Below are 17,506 nucleotides of genomic sequence, written 5' to 3'. Positions count from 1 at the left end.
TCCTCATAAACTGTGAAACCCACATACACACCTGGCAGGATCCTGATACTCTGTGAAACCCCCATACACACCTGGCATGATCCTGATAAACTGTGAAACCCACATGCACACCTGGCAGGATCCTGATACATTGTGAAAACCCCATACACACCTGGCAGGATCCTGATGCACAGTGAAAACCCCATACTCACCTGGCAGGATCCTGATACACTGTGAAAACCCCACACACACCTGGCAGGATCCTGATGCACAGTGAAAACACCAAACACACCTGTCAGGATCCTGATACACTGTGAAAACCCCATACACACCTGGCAGGATCCTGATGGACTGTGAAAACCCCATACACACCTGGCAGGATGCTGATACACTGTGAAAAACCCGCACACACCTGGCAGGATCCAGATCCACTGTGAAAACCCCATACACACCTGGCAGGATCCTGATCCACTGTGAAAACCCCATTCACACTTGGCAGGATCCTTATACACTGTGAAAACCCCATACACAACTGGCAGGATCCTGATACATTGTGAAAACACCATACACACCTGGCAGGATGCTGATATACTGTGAAACTGCATACACACCTGGCAGGATCCTGATATACTGTGAAACCCCCATACACACCTGGCAGGAGCCTGATGCACTGTGAAACCCCATTCACATCAGGCAGGATCCTGATACACAGTGAAACCCCATTCACACCTGGCAGGATCCTGATACACTGTGAAACCCCATACACAACTGGCAGGATCCTGATACCCTGAGAAACCCCATACACACCTGGCAGGATCCTGATACACAGTGAAACCCCCATGCCCACCTGGCAGGATCCTGATCCACTGTGAAAACCCCATACACGCCTGGCAGGACCTAGATAAACTGTTAACACCCCATACACACCTGGCAGGATCCTGATACACTGTTAAATCCCTGACACACCTGGCAGGATCCTGATACACTGTGAAAACCCCATACACTCCTGGCAGGAACCTGATCCACTGTAAAATGTCCATACACATCTGGCAGGATCCTGATCCACTGTGAAAACCCCGTTCACACCTGGCAGGATCCTGATCCACTGTGAAACCCCATTCACATCTGGCAGGTTCCTGATAAACTGTGTAACCCACATACACACCTGGCAGGATCCTGATGAACTGTGAAACCCCAGACACACAAGGCAGGAACCTGATAAACTGTGAAACCCCCATACACACCTGGCAGGATCCGGATCCACTGTGAAAACCCCATACACGCCTGGCAGGACATAGATAAACTGTGAACACCCCATACACACCTGCCAGGATCCTGATACACTGTTAAATCCCTGCCACACCTGGCAGGATCCTGATACACTGTGAAAACCCCATACACTCCTGGCAGGATCCTGATCCACTGTGAAATCTTCATACACATCTGGCAGGATCCTGATGCACTGTGAAAACCCCGTTCACACCTGGCAGGATCCTGATGAACTGTGAAAGCCCTATAAACACCTGGCAGGAACCTGATAAACTGTGAAACCAACATACACACGTGGCAGGATCCTGATCCACTGTGTAACCCCATACACACCAGGCACAATACTGATAAACTGTGAAACCCATATACACACCTGGCAGGAGCCTGGTACACTGTGAAACCCCCATACACACCTGGCAGAATCCTGATACACTGTGAAAACCCCACACACATCAGGCAGGATCCTGATAAACTGTGAAACCCACATATACACCTGGGAGGATCCTGATAAACTGTGAAACCCCACACACACGTGGCAGGATCCTGATACACTGTGAAACCCCCAGACACATCTGTAAGGATCCTGATGCACTGTGAAAAACCCATACACAACTGGCAGGATCCTGATGCACTGTGAAAACCCCATTCACATCTGGCAGGATCCTGATAAACTGTGAAACCCACATACACACCTGGCAGGATCCTGATTAACTGTGAAACCCCAGACACAAAAGGCAGGATCCCGATAAACTGTGAAACCCCCATACACACCTGGCAGGATCCTGACAAACTGTGAAACCCCCATACACACCTGGCAGGAAACTGATGAACTGTGAAACCAACATCCAAACCTGGGAGGATCCTGAAAAACTGTGAAACCCCCATACACACCTGGCAGGATCCTCATAAACTGTGAAAAACCCAGACACACCTGGCAGGATCCTGCTAAACTGTGAAACCCACATACACACCTGGCAGGATCCTGATACACTGCGAAACCCCCATACACACCTGGCATGATCCTGATAAACTGTGAAACCCACATACACACCTGGCAGGATCCTGATACACTGTGAAAACCCCATACACACCTGGCAGGATCCTGAAGCACAGTGAAAACCCCATACACACCTGGCAGGATACTGATACACTGTGAAAACCCCACACACACCTGGCAGGATCCTGATGCACAGGGAAATCACCAAACACACCTGGCAGGATCCTGATCCACTGTATATATACCCCATACGCACCTGGCAGGATGCTGATAAACTGTCAATTCCCCATACACAGCTGGCAGGATCCTGATAAACTGTGAAACCCCCATACACACCTGGCAGGATCCTGATATACTGTGAAACCCCATACACACCTGGCAGGATCCTGATATACTGTGAAACCCCCATACACACCTGGCAGGAGCCTGATGCACTGTGACATCCCCGTGCACAGTTGGCATGTTCCTGATGCACAGTGAAACCCCATTCACATCTGGCAGGATCCTGATACACAGTGAAACCCCATTCACATCTGGCAGGATCCTGATACACTGTGAAACCCCATACACACCGGGCAGGATCCTGATCCGCTGAGAAACCCCATACACACCTGGCAGGATCCTGATACACAGTGAAACCCCCATGCACACCTGGCAGGATCCTGATCCACTGTGAACACCCCATACACAACTGGCAGCATCCTGATACACTGTTAAATCCCTGACACACCTGGCAGGATCCTGAGACACTGTGAAAACCCCATACATTCCTGGCAGGATCCTGATCCACTGTGAAATCTCCATACACATCTGGCAGGATCCTGATCCACTGTGAAAACCCCGTTCACACCTGGCAGGATCCTGATCCACTGTGAAACCCCATTCACATCTGGCAGGATCCTGATAAACTGTGAAACCCACATACACACCTGGCAGGATGCTGATGAACTATGAAACCCCCAGACACCCCAGGCAGGAGCCTGATAAACTGTGAAACCCACATACACACCTGGCAGGATCCGGATGAACTGTGAAACCCCCATACACACCTGGCAGGATCCTGATAAACTGTGAAACCCACATACACACGTGGCAGGATCCTGATCCACTGTGAAACCCCATACACACCAGGCAGGATACTGATAAACTGTGAAACCCACAAACACACTTGGCAGGAGCCTGGTACACTGTGAAACCCCCATACACACCTGGCAGAATCCTGATACACTGTGAAAACCCCAGACACACCAGGCAGGATTCTGATAAACTGTGAAACCCACATACACACCTGGCAGGATCCTGATACACTGCGAAACCCCCATACACACCTGGCATGATCCTGATAAACTGTGAAACCCACATTCACACCTGGCAGGATCCTGATACACTGTGAAAACCCCATACACACCTGGCAGGATCCTGATGCACTGTGAAAACCCCGTGCATAGTTGGCATGTTCCTGATGCACTGTGAAGACCCCATTCACATCTGGCAGGAACCTGATAAACTGTGAAACCCACATACACACCTGGCAGGATCCTGATAAACTGTGAAACCCCAGACACAAAAGGCAGGATCCCGATAAACTGCGAAAACCCCATACACACCTGGCAGGATCCTGACAAACTGTGAAACCCCCATAGACACCTGGCAGGATCCTGATGCACAGTGAAAACCCCATACACACCTGGCAGGATACTGATACACTGTGAAAACCCCACACACACCTGGCAGGATCCTGATGCACAGGGAAAGCACCAAACACACCTGGCAGGATCCTGATACACTGTGAAAGCCCATACACACCTGGCAGGATCCTGATCCACTGTGAAAACCCCATACACACCTGGCAGGATCCTGATCCACTGTGAAAACCCCATTCACACTTGGCAGGATCCTTCTACACTGTGAAAACCCCATACACACCTGGCAGGATCCTGATACATTGTGAAAACACCATACACACCTGGCAGGATCCTGATCCACTGTGTATATACCCCATACGCACCTGGCAGGATGCTGATAAACTGTCAATCCCCCATACACACCTGGCAGGATCCTGATGAACTGTGAAACCCCCATACACACCTGGCAGGATCCTGATATACTGTGAAACCCCATAAACACCTGGCAGGATCCTGATATACTGTGAAACCCCCATACACACCTGGCAGGAGCCTGATGCACTGTGACATCCCCGTGCACAGTTGGCATGTTCCTGATGCACAGTGAAACCCCATTCACATCTGGCAGTATCCTGATACACTGTGAAACCCCATTCACATCTGGCAGGATCCTGATACACTGTGAAACCCCATACACACCGGGCAGGATCCTGATACCCTGAGAAACCCCATACACACCTGGCAGGATCCTGATACACAGTGAAACCCCCATGCACACCTGGCAGGATCCTGATCCACTGTGAACACCCCATACACAGCTGGCAGGATCCTGATACACTGTTAAATCCCTGACACACCTGGCAGGATCCTGAGACACTGTGAAAACCCCATACACTCCTCGCAGGATCCTGATCCACTGTGAAATCTCCATACACATCTGGCAGGATCCTGATCCACTGTGAAAACCCCGTTCACACCTGGCAGGATCCTGATCCACTGTGAAACCCCATTCACATCTGGCAGGATCCTGATAAACTGTGAAACCCACATACACACCTGGCAGGATCCTGATGAACTGTGAAACCCCCAGACACACAAGGCAGGAGCCTGATAAACTGTGAAACCCCCATACACACCTGGCAGGATCCTGATGAACTGTGAACCCCCCATACACACCTGGCAGGATCCTGATAAACTGTGAAATCCACATACACACGTGGCAGGATCCTGATCCACTGTGAAACCCCATACACACCAGGCAGGATACTGATAAACTGTGAAACCCACAAACACACTTGGCAGGAGCCTGGTACACTGTGAAACCCCCATACACACCTGGCAGAATCCTGATACACTGTGAAAACCCCAGACACACCAGGCAGGATCCTGATAAACTGTGAAACCCACATATACACCTGGCAGGATCCTGATAAACTGTGAAACCCCATACACACGTGGCAGGATCCTGATACACTGTGAAACCCCCAGACACATCTGGAAGGATCCTGATGCACTGTGAAAACCCATACACAACTGGCAGGATCCTGATGCACTGTGAAGACCCCATTCACATCTGGCAGGAACCTGATAAACTGTGAAACCCACATACACACCTGGCAGGATCTTGATTAACTGTGAAACCCCAGACACACCAGGCAGGATCCTGACAAACTGTGAAACCCCCATACACACCTGGCAGGAAGCTGATGAACTGTGAAACCAACATCCACACCTGGCAGGATCCTGAAAAACTGTGAAACCACCATACACACCTGGCAGGATCCTCAGAAACTGTGAAAACCCCAGACATACCTGGCAGGATCCTGATAAACTGTGAAAGCCACATACACACCTGGCAGGATCCTGATACACTGCGAAATCCCCATACACACCTGGCAGGATCCTGATGCACAGTGAAAACCCCATACACACCTGGCAGGATCATGAAACACTGTGAAAACCCCATACACACCTGGCAGGATCCTGATGCACAGAGAAAGCACCAAACACACCTGGCAGGATCCTGATACACTGTGAAAACCCCACACACACCTGGCAGGATCCTGATCCACTGTGAAAACCTCATACACACCTGGCAGGATCCTGATCCACTGTGAAAACCCCATACACACTTGGGAGGATCCTGATACACTGTGAAAACCCCATACACACCTGGCAGGATCCTGTGACACTGTGAAAACCCCATACACACCTGGCAGGATCCTGATGCACAGTGAAACCCCATACACACCTGGCAGGATACTGATACACTGTGAAAGCCCCATACACATCTGGCAGGATCCTGTGACACTGTGAAAATCCCACACACACGTGGCAGGATCCTGATGCACAGAGAAAGCACCAAACACACCTGGCAGGATCCTGATACACTGTGAAAGCCCCATACACATCTGGCAGGATCCTGATACACTGTGAAAACCCCGCACACACCTGGCAGGATCCTGATACACTGTGAAAACCCCATACACACCTGGCAGGATCCTGATCCACTGTGAAAACCCCGTTCACACCTGGCAGGATCCTGATCCACTGTGAAATCTCCATACACATCTGGCAAGATCCTGATCCACTGTGAAAACCCCGTTCACACCTGGCAGGATCCTGATCCACTGTGAAACCCCATTCACATCTGGCAGGATCCTGATAAACTGTGAAACCCACAGACACACCTGGCAGGATTCTGATGAACTGTGAAACCCCCAGACACACCAGGCCGGATCCTGATAAACTGTGAAACCCCCATACACACCTGGCAGGATCCTGATGAACTGTGAAACCCCTATACACACCTGGCAGGATCCTGATAAACTGTGAAACCCACATACACACGTGGCAGGATCCTGATCCACTGTGAAACCCCATACACACCAGGCAGGATACTGATAAACTGTGAAACCCACAAACACACCTGGCAGGAGCCTGGTACACTGTGAAACCCCCATACACACCTGGCAGAATCCTGATACACTGTGAAAACCCCAGACACTCCAGGCAGGATCCTGATAAACTGTGAAACACACATATACACCTGGCAGGATCCTGATGAACTGTGAAACCCCATACACACGTGGCAGGATCCTGATACACTGTGAAGCCCACAGACACATCTGGAAGGATCCTGATGAACTGTGAAAAACCCATACACAACTGGGAGGATCCTGATGCACTGTGAAAACCCCATTCACATCTGGCAGGATCCTGATAAACTGTGAAACCCACATACACACCTGGCAGGATCCTGATTAACTGTGAAACCCCAGACACAAAAGGCAGGATCCCAATAAACTGTGAAAACCGCATACACACCTGGCAGGATCCTGACAAACTGTGAAACACCCATATACACCTGGCAGGAAATTGATGAACTGTGAAACCAACATACACACCTGGCAGGATCCTGATCCACTGTGAAAACCCCATTCACACTTGGCAGGATTCTTATACACTGTGAAAACCCCATACACAACTGGCAGGATCCTGATACATTGTGAAAACACCATACACACCTGGCAGGATCCTTCTCCACTGTATAAATACCCCATACGCACCTGGCAGGATGCTGATAAACTGTCAATTCCCCATACACACCTGGCAGGATCCTGATAAACTGTGAAACCCCCATACACACCTGGCAGGATCCTGATATACTGTGAAACCCCATACACACCTGGCAGGATCCTGATAGACTGTGAAACCCCCATACACACCTGGCAGGAGCCTGATGCACTGTGAAATCCCCGTGCACAGTTGGCATGTTCCTGATGCACAGTGAAACCCCATTCACATCTGGCAGGATCCTGATACACAGTGAAACCCCATTCACATCTGGCAGGATCCTGATACACTGTGAAACCCCATACACACCGGGCAGGATCCAGATACCCTGAGAAACCCCATACACACCTGGCAGGATCCTGATACACAGTGAAACCCCCATGCACACCTGGCAGGATCCTGATCCACTGTGAACACCCCATACACAACTGGCAGGATCCTGATACACTGTTAAATCCCTGACACACCTGGCAGGATCCTGATACACTGTGAAAACCCCATACACTCCTGGCAAGATCCTGATCCACTGTGAAAACCCCGTTCACACCTGGCAGGATCCTCATCCACTGTGAAACCCCATTCACATCTGGCAGGATCCTGATAAACTGTGAAACCCACAGACACACCTGGCAGGATTCTGATGAACTGTGAAAACCCCATACACACCTGGCATTATCCTGATACACTGTGAAAACCCCACACACACCTGGCAGGATCCTGATGCACAGTGAAAACACCAAACACACCTGGCAGGATCCTGATACACTGTGAAACCCCCATACACACCTGTCATGATCCTGATAAACTGTGAAACCCACATACACACCTGGCAGGATCCTGATACACTGTGAAAACCCCATACACACCTGGCAGGATCCTGATGCACAGTGAAAACCCCATTCACATCTGGCAGGATCCTGATAAACTGTGAATCCCACACACACACGGCAGGATCCTGATAAACGGTGAAACCCCCAGACACACCTGGCAGCATCCTAATACACTGTGAAACCCACATACACACCTGGCATGATCCTGATAAAATGCGAAACCCACATACACACCTGGCAGGATCCTGATACTGTGTGAAAACCCCATACACACCTGGCAGGATCCTGATGCACAGTGAAAACCCCATACACACCTGGCAGGATCCTGATATACTGTGAAAACCCCACACACACCTGGCAGGATCCTGACACACTGTGAAAACCCCATACACACCTGACAGGAAACAGATGCACTGTGAATTACCCATACACACCTGGCAGGATCCTGATGTACTGTGAAACACCATACACACCTGGCAGGATCCTGATATACTGTGAAACGCTCATACACACCTGGCAGGAGCCTGATAAACTGTGAAACCCCCATACACACCTGGCAGGATCCTGATACACTGTGAAAACCCCACACACACATGGCAGGATCCTGATAAACTGTGAAACCCACATACACACCTGGCAGGAGCCTGATACACTGTGAAACCCACATACACACCTGGAAGGATCCTGACACACTGTGAAAACCCCAGACACACCAGGCAGGATCCTGATAAACTGTGAGACCCCCATACACACCTGGGAGGACCCTGATGAACTGTGAAACCTCCATACACACCTGGCAGGATCCTGATACACTGTGAAAACCCCACACACACATGGCAGGATCCTGATAAACTGTGAAACCCACATACACACCTGGCAGGAGCCTGATACACTGTGAAACCCACATACACACCTGGAAGGATCCTGACACACTGTGAAAACCCCAGACACACCAGGCAGGATCCTGATAAACTGTGAGACCCCCATACACACCTGGGAGGACCCTGATGAACTGTGAAACCTCCATACACACCTGGCAGGATCCTGATGCACTGTGAAACCCACATACACACCTGGCAGGATCCTGATGAACTGTGAAGCCCCCAGACTCACCTGCAGGATCCTGATAAACTGTGAGAAGCCCATACACACCTGGCAGGATCCTGATGAACTGTGAAACACCTATACACACCTGGCAGGATCCTGATACACTGTGAAAATCCCACACACACCTGGCAGGATCCCGATCCACTGTGAAAACCCCATACACACCTGGCAGGATCCTGATCCACTGTGAAAACCACATACACACGATGCAGGATCCTGATACACTGTGAAAACCATATACACACCTGGCAGGATCCTGATACACTTTGAAAACACCATACACACCTGGCAGGATCCTGATCCACTGTATATATACCCCATACGCACCTGGCAGGGTGCTGATAAACTGTCAAACACCCATACACACCTGGCAGGATACTAATAAACTGTGAATCCCCCATACACACCTGGCAGGATCCTGATGTACTGTGAAACCCCATACACACCTGGCAGGATCCTGATATACTGTGAAACGCCCATACACACCTGGCAGGAGCCTGATAAACTGTGAAACCCCCATACAGACCTGGCAGGATCCTGATAAACTGCGAAAATCCCAGACACACTTGGCAGCATCCTGAAAAACTGTGAAACCCACATACACAGCTGGCAGGATCCTGATATACAGTGAAACACCCATACACACCTGGCATGATCCTGATAAACTGTGAAACCCACATACACACCTGGCAGGATCCTGATACACTGTGAACACCCCATACACACCTGGCAGGATCCTGAAGCACAGTGAAAACCCCACACACACCTGGCAGGATCCTGATACACTGTGAAAATCCCACACACACACGGCAGGATCCTGATGCACAGTGAAAACACCAAACACACCTGGCAGGATCCTGATAAACTGTGAAACCCGCATACACACCTGGCAGGAGCCTGATACACTGTGAAACCAACATACACACCAGGAAGGATCCTGACACACTGTGAAAACCCCAGACATACCAGGCAGGAACCTGATAAACTGTGAGACCCCCATACACACCTGGGAGGACCCTGATGAACTGTGAAACCCCCATACACACCTGGCAGGATCCTGATACACTGTGAAACCCACATACACACCTGGCAGGATCCTGATGAACTGTGAAGCCCCCAGACACACCTGGCAGGATCCTGATAAACTGTGAGACGCCCATACACACCTGGCAGGATCCTGATGAACTGTGAAACCCCTATACACACCTGGCAGGATCCTGATAAACAGTGAAACCCACATACACACCTGGCAGGATCCTGATAAACTGTGAAACCCCCATAAACACCTGGCAGGATCCTGATACACTGTGAAAACCCCATACACACGTGGCAGGATCATGATACACTGTGAAACCCCCAGACACCTCTGGAAGGATCCTGATGCACTGTGGAAAACCCATACACATCTGGCAGGATCCTGATGCACTGTGAAAACCCCATTCACATCTGGCAGGATCCTGATAAAATGTGAATCCCACATACACACCTGGCAGGATCCTGATAAGCTGTGAAACCCCCAGACACACCAGGCAGGATCCTGACAATCTGTGAAACCCCCATACACACCTGGGAGGATCCTGACAAACTGTGTAACCCCCATACACACCTGGCAGGATCCTGATAAACTGTGAAACACCCATACAGACCTGGCAGGATCCTGATAAACTGCGAAAACCCCAGACACACCTGGCAGCATCCTGATAAACTAAGAAACCCACATACACACCTGGCAGGATCCTAATGCACTGTTAAAACCCCATACACACCTGGCATGATCCTCATAAAATGCGAAACCCACATACACACCTGGCAGGATCCTGATACACTGTGACAACCCCATACACACCTGGCAGGATTCTGATGCACAGTGAAAACCCCATACACACCTGGCAGGATACTGATACACTGTGAAAACCCCACACACACCTGGCAGGATCCTGATACACTGTGAAAACCCCATACACACCTGGCAGGAAACTGATGCACTGTGAAAACCCCACACACACGGCAGGATCCTGATACACTGTGAAAACCCCACACACACCTGGCAGGATCCTGATCCACTGTGAAAACCCCATACACACCTGGCAGGATCCTGATCCAATGTGAAAACCCCATGCACACTTGGCAGGATCCTGATACACTGTGAAAACCACATGCACACCTGGAAGGATCCTGATATACTTTGAAAACACCATACACACCTGGCAGGATCCGGATCCACTGTATATATACCCCATACGCACCTGGCAGGATGCTGATAAACTGTCAAACCCCCATACACAGCTGGCAGCATCCTGATAAACTGTGAAACCCCCATACACACCTGGCAGGTTCCTGATATACTGTGAAACCCCCATACACACCTGCAGGAGCCTGATAAACTGTGAAACCCCCATACAGACCTGGCAGGATCCTGATAAACTGAGAAAATCCCAGACACACCTGGCAGCATCCTGATAAACTGTGAAACCCACATACACACCTTGCAGGATCCTGATACACTGTGAAAACCCCATACACACCTGGCAGGATCCTGATGCACAGTGAAAACCCCATACACACCTGGCAGGATCCTGATACACTGTGAAAACCCCACACACACCTGGCAGGATCCTGATGCACAGTGAAAACACCAAACACACCTGGCAGGATACTGATACACTGTGAAAACCCCATACACACCTGGCAGGATACTGATGGACTGTGAAAATCCCATACACACCTGGCAGGATCCTGGTACACTGTGAAAACCCCGCACACACCTGGCAGGATCCTGATCCACTGTGAAAACCCCATACACACCTGGCAGGATCCTGATACACTGTGAAAACCCCACACACACCTGGCAGGATCCTGATGCACAGTTAAAACACCAAACACACCTGGCAGGATCCTGATAAACTGTGAAACACACATACACACCTGGCAGGAGCCTGATACACTGTGAAACCCACATACACACCTGGAAGGATCCTGGCGCACTGTGAAATCCCCAGACACACCAGGCAGGATCCTGATAAACTGTGAGACCCCCATACACACCTGGGAGGACCCTGATGAACTGTGAAACCCCCATACACACCTGGCAGGATCCTGATACACTGTGAAACCCACATACACACCTGGCAGGATCCTGATGAACTGTGAAGCCCCCAGACACACCTGGCAGGGTCCTGATAAACTGTGAGACGCCCATACACACCTGGCAGGATCCTGATGAACTGTGAAACCCCTATACACACCTGGCAGGATCCTGATAAACAGTGAAACCCACATACACACCAGGCAGGATCCTGATAAACTGTGAAACACCCATAAACACCTGGCAGGATCCTGATACACTGTGAAACCCCCAGACACCTCTGGAAGGATCCTGATGCACTGTGAAAAACCCATACATATCTGGCAGGATCCTGATGCACTGTGAAAACCCCATTCACATCTGGCAGGATCCTGATAAACTGTGAAACCCCCAGACACACCAGGCAGGATACCGACAAACTGTGAAACCCCCATACACACCTGGGAGGATCCTGACAAACTGTGTAACCCCCATACACACCTGGCAGGAAACTGATAAACTGTGAAAACAACATACACAACTGGCAGGATCCTGATAAACTGTGAAACACCCACACAGACCTGGCAGGATCCTGATAAACTGCGAAAACCCCAGACACACCTGGCAGCAACCTGATAAAATGAGAAACCCACATACACACCTGGCAGGATCCTAATGCACTGTGAAACCCCCATACACACCTGGCATGATCCTCATAAAATGCGAAACCCACATACACACCTGGCAGGATCCTGATACACTGTGAAAACCCCATACACGCCTGGCAGGATTCTGATGCACAGTGAAAACCCCATACACACCTGGCAGGATCCTGATAAACTGTGAAACCCACATACACACGTGGCAGGATCCTGATCCACTGTGAAACCCCATACACACCAGGCAGGATACTGATAAACTGTGAAACCCACATACACACCTGGCAGGAGCCTGGTACACTGTGAAACCCCCATGCACACCTGGCAGGATCCTGATACACTGTGAAAACCCCAGACACACCAGGCGGGATCCTGATAAACTGTGAAACCACATACACACGTGGCAGGATCCTGATACACTGTGAAACCCCCAGACACATCTGGAAGGATCCTGATGCACTGTGAAAAACCCATACACAACTGGCAGGATCCTGATGCACTGTGAAAGCCCCATTCACATCTGGCAGGATCCTGATAAACTGTGAAACCCACATACACACCTGGCAGGATCCTGATAAACTGTGAAACCCCAGACACAAAAGGCAGGATCCCGATAAACTGTGAAAACCCCAGACACACCTGGCAGGATCCTGACAAACTGTGAAACCCCCATACACACCTGGCAGGAAACTGATGAACTGTGAAACCAACATCCACACCTGGCTGGATCCTGAAAAACTGTGAAACCCCCATACACACCTGGCAGGATCCTCATAAACTGTGAAAACCCCAGACACACCTGGCAGGAACCTGATAAACTGTGAAACCCACATACACACCTGGCAGGATCCTGATACACTGCGAAACCCCAGACACAAAAGGCAGGATCCCGATAAACTGTGAAAACCCCATACACACCTGGCAGGATCCTGACAAACCGTGAAACCCCCATACACACCTGGCAGGAATCTGATGAACTGTGAAACCAACATCCACACCTGGCTGGATCCTGATAAACTGTGAAACCCCCATAAACACCTGGCAGGATCCTGATCAACTGTGAAACCCACATACACACCTGGCAGGATCCTGATACACTGCGAAACCCCCATACACACCTGGCATGAACCTGATAAACTGTGAAACCCACATGCACACCTGGCAGGATCCTGATACACTGCGAAAACCCCATACACACCTGGCAGGATCCTGATGCACAGTGAAAACCCCATACACACCTGGCAGGATCCTGTTGCACAGTGAAAACCCCAAATACACCTGGCAGGATCATGATACACAGTGAAAAACCCATACACACCTGGCAGTATCCTGATGCACTGTGAAAACCCCACACACACCTGGCAGGATCCTGATCCACTGTGAAAACCGCATACACACCTGGCAGGATCCTGATCCACTGTGAAAACCCCATACACACTTGGGAGGATCCTGATACACTGTGAAAACCCCACACACACCTGGCAGGATCCTGTTGCACAGTGAAAACCCCAAATACACCTGGCAGGATCATGATACACTGTGAAAAACCCATACACACCTGGCAGTATCCTGATGCACTGTGAAAACCCCACACACACGGCAGGTTCCTGATACACTGTGAAAACCCCACACACACCCGGCAGGATCCTGATCCACTGTGAAAACCCCATACACACCTGGCAGGATCCTGATCCAATGTGAAAACCCCATGCACACTTGGCAGGATCCTGATACACTGTGAAAACCACATGCACACCTGGCAGGATCCTGATATACTTTGAAAACACCATACACACCTGGCAGGATCCTGATCCACTGTATATATACCCCATACGCACCTGGCAGGATGCTGATAAACTGTCAAACCCCCATACACACCTGGCAGCATCCTGATAAACTGTGAAACCCCCATACACACCTGGCAGGTTCCTGATGGACTGTGAAACCCCATACACACCTGGCAATTTCCTGATATACTGTGAAACCCCCATACACACCTGGCAGGAGCCTGATAAACTGTGAAACCCCCATACAGACCTGGCAGGATCCTGATAAACTGCGAAAATCCCAGACACACCTGGCAGCATCCTGATAAACTGTGAAACCCACAAACACACCTGGCAGGATCCTGATACACTGTGAAAACCCCATACACACCTGGCAGGATCCTGATGCACAGTGAAAACCCCATACACACCTGGCATGATCCTGATACACTGTGAAAACCCCACACACACCTGGCAGGATCCTGATGCACAGTGAAAACACCAAACACACCTGGCAGGATCCTGATACACTGTGAAAACCCCATACACACCTGGCAGGATCCTGATGGACTGAAAACCCCATACACACCTGGCAGGATCCTGATACACTGTGAAAACCCCACAAACACCTGGCAGGATCCTGATCCACTGTGAAAACCCCATACACACCTGGCAGGATCCTGATCCACTGTGAAAACCCCATTCACACTTGGCAGGATCCTTATACACTGTGAAAACGCCAAACACACCTGGCAGGATCCTGATACATTGTGAAAACACCATACACACCTGGCAGGATCCTGATCCACTGTATATATACCCCATACGCACCTGGCAGGATGCTGATAAACTGTCAATTACCCATACACACCTGGCAGGATCCTGATAAACTGTGAAACCCCCAAATACACCTGGCAGAATGCTGATATACTGTGAAACCCCCATACACACCTGGCAGGAGCCTGATGCACTGTGAAATCCCCGTGCACACCTGGCAGGTTCCTGATGCACAGTGAAACCCCATTCACATCTGGCAGGATCCTGAAACACAGTGAAACCCCATTCACATCTGGCAGGATCCTGATACACTGTGAAACCCCAAACACACCTGGCAGGATCCTGATAACCTGAGAAACCCCATACACACCTGGCAGGATCCTGATACACAGTGATACCCCCATGCACACCTGGCAGGATCCTGATCCACTGTGAAAACCCCATACACACCTGGCAGAATCCTGATACACTGTGAAAACCCCACACACACCTGGCAGTATCCTGATACACTGTGAAAACCCCAAACACACCTGGCAGGAAACTGATGCACTGTGAAATCCCCATACACACCTGGCAGGATCCCGATACACTGTGAAAACCCCACACACAACTGGCAGGATCCTGATCCACTGTGAAAACCCCATACACACATGGCAGTATCCTGATCCACTGTGAAAACCCCATACACACTTGGCAGGATCCTGATACACTGTGAAAACAGCATACGCACCTGGCAGGATCCTGATCCACTGTATATATACCCCATATGCACCTGGCAGGATGATGATAAACTGTCAAACCCCCATACACACCTGGCAGGATCCTGATGTACTGTGAAACCCCATACACACCTGGCAGGATCCTGATATACTGTGAAACCCCCACACACACTTGGCAGGATCCTGATACACTGTGAAAACCCCATACACACCTGGCAGGATCCTGATACAATGTGAAAACCCCTTGCACACCTGGCAGGATCCTGATACTCTGTGAAAACCCCACACACACCTGGCAGGATCCTGATCCACTGTGAAAACCGCATACACACCTGGCAGGATCCTGATCCACTGTATATATACCCCATATGCACCTGGCAGGATGATGATATACTGTGAAACCCCCAAACACACCTGGCAGGATCCTGATGCACTGTGAAACCCCATACACACCTGGCAGGATCCTGATATACTGTGAAACCCGCACACACACCTGGCAGGATCCTGATACAGTGTGAAAACCCCATACACACCTGGCAGGATCCTGATACAATGTGAAAACCCCTTGCACACCTGGCAGGATACTGATACACTGTGAAAACCCCAGACACACCTGGCAGGATCCTGATACACTGTGAAAACCCCATACACACCTGGCAGGAAACTGATGCACTGTGAAAACCCCACACACACGGCAGGATCCTGATACACTGTGAAAACCCCACACACACCTGGCAGGATCCTGATCCACTGTGAAAACCCCATACACACCTGGCAGGATCCTGATCCAATGTGAAAACCCCATGCACACTTGGCAGGATCCTGATACACTGTGAAAACCACATGCACACCTGGCAGGATCCTGATATACTTTGAAAACACCATACACACCTGGCAGGATCCTGATCCACTGTATATATACCCCATACGCACCTGGCAGGATGCTGATAAACTGTCAAACCCCCATACACAGCTGGCAGCATCCTGATAAACTGTGAAACCCCCATACACACCTGGCAGGAAACTGATGAACTGTGAAACCAACATCCACACCTGGCTGGATCCTGAAAAACTGTGAAACCCCCATACACACCTGGCAGGATCCTCATAAACTGTGAAAACCCCAGACACACCTGGC

Source organism: Heterodontus francisci, unplaced genomic scaffold, assembly GCF_036365525.1.
Source record: "Heterodontus francisci isolate sHetFra1 unplaced genomic scaffold, sHetFra1.hap1 HAP1_SCAFFOLD_89, whole genome shotgun sequence".
Taxonomy (NCBI): domain Eukaryota; kingdom Metazoa; phylum Chordata; class Chondrichthyes; order Heterodontiformes; family Heterodontidae; genus Heterodontus; species Heterodontus francisci.
The sequence above is the reverse complement of the archived record's forward strand: the minus strand, read 5'-3'. Positions refer to the sequence as shown.